This window comes from Anopheles arabiensis, chromosome 2 (genome assembly GCF_016920715.1).
Source record: "Anopheles arabiensis isolate DONGOLA chromosome 2, AaraD3, whole genome shotgun sequence".
Taxonomy (NCBI): domain Eukaryota; kingdom Metazoa; phylum Arthropoda; class Insecta; order Diptera; family Culicidae; genus Anopheles; species Anopheles arabiensis.
The window spans coordinates 44,021,952-44,028,124 of record NC_053517.1 but is presented as its reverse complement, the minus strand read 5'-3'; positions in this window follow the sequence as shown (position 1 = coordinate 44,028,124).

Genomic DNA, 6,173 nt, shown 5'->3' with positions numbered 1-6,173 from the left:
AGCTAGGCTAAACTTGAGCAACGGATCCTCCAATACCACCTTTGGCGGTGTGTGCGAGCTGTACTAGCTGTACTATTAACAAACTGTACGGCAAACCAAGCATATTGTCGTTGAAAAAAAGGCCGGTAGAACACGATGGCTGGGAAATATTAAGAGGATGCCGGATTCATGTCTCACCAGGAAGGTATTCGATAGCGAACCCCAGTTCGGAACGAGGCGCAGACCTGTCGAAGATCATGGATGGGAAAATATCACAATGTGTCTCTAAACATAATTACTGCGCAACATGCTGCCGCACTTTCAATGTTCTAGTAATATAGACAAAGCAAAAGTAAGCAAAGGAACTACATTAGACAGGAAATAAAGAATCTGAACTGCAGATTGTCGTGGGAAACGGTTTATTTAGTGGCGTGCCATAAAGTACCTAGATCCTTGCTGTAGCTCATCAACGGCTCTTCAACAGCTGAAAGTAATAGAATTAAGTAAAACCTGCTCCACGCACCTTGATCGGTGCTGTCAGTGACCAAGCGCCTCCATTGTACAGGCGTCCCCCGAGTTACGACCCCCTCGAATTACGACGATTTGCAGATACGACGGTTTTGACAGTTAGAAGGTGTCATTGAGACGAAATTGATGTATTTTTTTGAATTACTGTGTTGATAATCATTACAAACACATTTCCACAGATTCCACAACTCCCCGGTCTTGAATATCTATATCGTGTAAACGGCTTTTGGAGGAAAATTAATACATTATCGTACATTATTTTAAATAAAATACACGATTTATAATAAAATTTTAAATCAAATACACGATAATAAACACATAAGTGGTGTGGTCAAAAACGGGAGTTTTCAGGAGTTTTACTTTTGGAATACTTTCGGAATATTTTATTGACTCTGTCGCTCGGCGAGTGAAATGTTGGCGCGCTGATGATAAATCTTTCACTTTAATGGATTTTGTGTGTGGGGAAGTGTATTCAATGGCAATTTTATTGCGCAGGCTCATTTTTGCCAAGAGAAATTACCACTAGAGTAGTCTAGATAGGCAACCGTCATTTGATAAATATGAAATATTTCACTTAATTTTTACATTTTTTAAGTCAATCATCTACAAATGAAGACCCTCTGCCTGGCCATGAGACTATTTGATATTTGTCTTCATGTAGTCTATCTGTGGCTGGTCTGGGGGTACAGTCATCAACTTGTACGATTTAACAACATGCCCGTCATGGGTTCAAGCCCCTAATAGATCGTGCCCCCATCACTGAAAGCCAAGCTCACTTCACTAGTGGGTACAGGCAGGCCTTGACCGACAGCGGTTGTTGTGCCATAGAAGAAGAAGTCGATCTGTACTTGGCCACGGTTTCGTGGTACAACATGCCCGTCATGGGTATGGGTTCAAGCTTCGTATGAACCATGCCCAACCCCCCCCCCATTATTAAGACAGACTATTCTGCTATGGGTAATTAATATTTTTTGGATAGCCAAGCCCATTAGTAGCAGAGGCAGGTCTTGACCGACAATGATTGTTACTGAAAATAAGAAGAAGAGATCCATGGTTGATAATTTATGTTATACATAACTGGTTGTCAGAGCTAGATCTTTCAGGTTTTTTAAAGGAAATTTGTTTCTTCCGTCGTAGCGTTTGCATAAAAAACATAAAACATAATCGATTTTCCATGGGTTTATTATGATAACCCACACTAACGTAAATTTCAATAATAGTTTCCCATGAGTCAGCAAACAAACTTTGACACCTCTGTCAGTCAGACTCTAACCGTGATGGTAAAAAAATAAAGCAATTTCGTTGAGGAGCGTGTGCGATCATAGAACGGCTGCCTGTAGCGTCTAATATGGACACCGTGTGGCAGTTTGTGGACGTCGTATATGCCTGCTCCGGCATCTACATCATTTGGTCATTATTAGATAACAATCAGAGCCTCGAAATAAAGCCCTCTTCTGAATGGCCGACGACACTGAGCGACAAGTAGTTCCAAAGAAAGCTGAAAATGATGATCGAGTGCTTGGCCGGGAGGTTATTGCAACCGGCGAAACGTCGAAATAGTACCTAGGAAATAACAACAAACATATTAGGAAACATAAAGCTCGTCCATGATACTAGGAAACATAAATCTCGTCCCCAGCTGCGTCTCATCTAATTTTTCTAGATCAAAATGATGCAAAAGCTCTACTCCAGCAATTTTGACGCAAAATCTGAGGAGGAATTGATAAAAATCACAGTCAGATCTTAAAACATGCCTACATAAACACGCATGTCTTAGTCCGCCATGGCAAAAATTCCGGAAAGCTTCCGCAAGGTGCTAGATTGATTTTTACTTTACTTCCAAATTACTTTTATTAGCAGGAGTGGATCTGTCCAAGAGAGATTAAACCCTCCAAACTTGGGTATCTGTTTAAGAGTCTTGATCGCGGTCATCATCATTCGTGAAAAAATATTTTTTTGAAAGTTCTGTCGTAAGTGATTCAAGTCACTTATCCAATTTCCAAAGATTTCCAAAGAGGAGGACCACCAATCGAGATCAATACGACATTTGCTTTCTACAGAAGATTTGTACGTCACAAATTATATATTGATTCACTAAATCGACCATCCATGCACACAATACAAGCATTAAGTAAACAATTATAAACCAACTTTTGTTGAAAACTTTTGCAAAGTTTTATGTTTAATATAACTTCAAAAATACACCAGCATACATTTTAAAATGCACTCAACACACTCCTGTAAATGATATTTTTCTATTCCCTTACCCAATCCTCTTCTCGCATCGTCAGGTTCTGTTCTTATCGTCTTTTTTTGCGGAAAACTCCTTATATTGCCATGGCCTTGCCCATGAAAACTGTCAAATGGTTTGAGTTGCGTCTTCATCATCGGCTTAATGCGCTTACTGAACGTGGATGACTGCTATTAATTTACCGTCACAAAATTTGCGCAAGCCAGTTTGGCGCACGGAACGATAAAACACATTCGTAAATTATTGCCAGTTGACAATATCATGGCCGGTTGCGCTTCAGCGCCTCAGTTCCATGCAGTAGATAGAATCACAAAAAAGTATCCACGAGTAACACCCGAAAATAAACCCTCAAACATATCGTTTTGCAAGCTTCTTCGTATCTTGTTTTCCCCCCTCCGTGCTTTGCCACACGTTTCTATTACATTTTCTGTTTGTTTGTTTTTTTTTTTGCTTTTACATGGCAAACCACACAACGATGGGGGGAATCCTTTCGATGTATTTATGTTTAGTTTTATCGTGTATCGTGTCGCGCTAATCATTATGAGATGAAGCGCATAAAGAAGTGTGCAAACGATCTGCGGCAGGGATGGGCGTACGTTTCTTGCGATAAGAGTGCGCGAAACACGTGCGAGTGGTTGGTTTTCATTCGTTTTTTTTTTGCTCCCTTGATTTAGCCTGCCGCCCATCAACCGGCCCGGGCACATGTGCTGCGGTGGTGGCGTGTGGCACACGAATTTAAATAAACAACTGTGTGGCATCGTGTTGCGAATCCTGTCTACCATGTGTGCGCGATCGTACGACAGCACAGCGCACGGTAAAGCGCGAGCCAAATGAAAACCCCGAAAAGCAGAACCGCGGGGCAAGAAAAAAGAAAATATTCTACATTCTTATACGCCTTCAAATTAAGGCTGTGCCTCGAAACACAAAATGATGTGTAGAGAATACCACACATTTTGAAGCCCTAGAAACACTCGGACAAAAAAAAACAGTTGAACAAATAGCGCACTGCTTATTGCGTACTCACAAATGTTTCGTTTTCTTCGCTGTGTTCTCTGTGTGCATACTTTCAAGATAAGAGACAGAGATTTCATTCGACAGTGTGACACTGAAGAGTAACGATTTTTCGAAGCAGTGGTTGACCTGCAACAAGCTTAGCGAGAAGGGAGTGAAGAAGGAACAAACCTATTATAAAGTTCTTTATCAAGACAAGGGTGTGTTAAAAAAAGATAAGAAAGGGGGAGTGGAAGTAGAGTGCATGAGTGATTAGTGGAAAATTATTAGAGTTCCAAAGCGAACCTAAAAGGAAAATGGGGAAAAACAATAAAATCCTAGGGCTTGACAAAGAAACCATTGAGGAAGAGGTATTCATGGTGATGGAGTCCACAACCTGAGTTAGAGATCTAAGCCGGGTTAACTCGTTCTTAATCTCTAAAGTGATTGAAACTGCGATCTCCGGAAAACCAATGCTGGTTAGCCGTCTGGAAGCTACTGATTAAGGAAACCAACCAGAATCAAAGAGAAAACATTTATAAAATCGATCCCCGATCACAAAGGAGAGATTCAGCTTCAAAAACTAGAGCATCCCATCTTAAACTGTAGCAAAGGAGTGAATCAATACCCCGATATCGAATTCCTTTCGGAAGGGAAATATTGGATGGACTACAAACACAAAAGGCAACGGAGGTGATTATCTTAAAAAGAAAGGTAAATAATGTGTTGACCAATACTCGTTCAGCAATCATCAAACAACCTTTCAAACAGGGAGAATCCCACGTACGTTCGATTTCGGACTGTATCCACTTAAAGTACATTCTGAGACCCATGCGGTGTACCATGCGGGCTTAGTAATCGTATCGGTGTACGTAAAACCTAACTGACCAATTGAAACAATCCGCGGTTTACTAACCCTTATCAGATCATATTATCATATAAGCCTGGCTAAATTTAATAAATTAATAATAATGGGTGATTTCAACTCTCATCACTCCGAAAAGAGAGATCAGATGTGTGACGGAAAAGGAAAATTCCTTTTGCATGAAGTCAACGAAAATAACCTTACTGTGATAAATAACATTGAAAAAACTTCCATTAACTCAGATCCAAATAAAAATAACTCAGCAATAGACTTGACAATTACCTCGCTATCTATATCCCCAAATATTCAAAGAAACGTTTCAAACATTCACATCGGCAATAGTGGACATCGGGTTATCTTCACCAACTTTAACTTATTCAAATTACTTCCTCAAAAAATCACAGTTTATGATAAGAAAAAATAGACGAAGAAATATCCAGTCTACCACACAACAATAATTCTGATATCAACTCAATTACCAAGGACATTTATAAAATTATTTTAAGGAATTAAATCAAGAGCTCTTTTATCGAAAAATGATCGAAAAACCAAATAAAATACAGAAAAGAAACAACCAAATTTCGATTGTCAAGAGAAATGTCTAAAACAAAACGAATTGAGGAAAAACTGAATAGATCTGATCGATTCTCAAACCACTATGGAGGACCTATGGGCCCTCATGGGAATGTTCAAAGACAAACCTGCCAGAACAAACAAGATATCCACAGATAAGTCCGTAGCTAAAGAATTTCTTCATATTCATTTTGGTTCATCGAACCAAAAACAAAGATAACTAAGACCCCGATTCATAAGCGATAACAATCTGATTGACTCTAACAATATCCACAACTCAAAAAATAATTCTGCTCCTGGTATTAACCAAATATAAAAAAAGTGGCATAGAGATTTAGATAAAAACTCCCATTGAAGAACTTAAAATATCCAAGAAACTCCAACACCCAACGGTAGATATCGACTAAAAACAGCTGGAACAATATTGCCATTTACAGGTGACCCACGATGTACGACCAAAGAAGAAAACCATATAGACGAACTCCTTGGGAGAATATTACATAACTGTAAATGCACTCGAGCAATAATCCAGTGGATCCCAAGCCATGTCGGAATAGCTGGAAATGAAATTGCCGATAAATTAGCCAAGGATAGTCTTAGTAAACAAACTGTGATAAATAACAAAATAATATTAAAAGATGTTATTAATGTATTCCAACAGAGCGCTAACCACGAAACCAATACGTGGTACGCGGAATTATGCCAAAGTAAAGTGAAAAAGTTTGCCAGATACCAAAGCTCTATAAAAAAAAATGTGGCACCACAAGCTAAAAATTCCAGCAAAAAATATAAAAAAGACTAAATAGATTAATAGCGGGACACGACTATGGAAATTTCAGGCTACACAAAATGAAGCTCACAGATGGAGTGACCTATGAAATTGGTAACGTAGATGACACAGCGAGCCACAGAGTCTTCACATGCCACAAATTTACAAAGAAAGAATGGAACGAAAAGAACAATTAGAAATCAACAAAAAAATTTTAT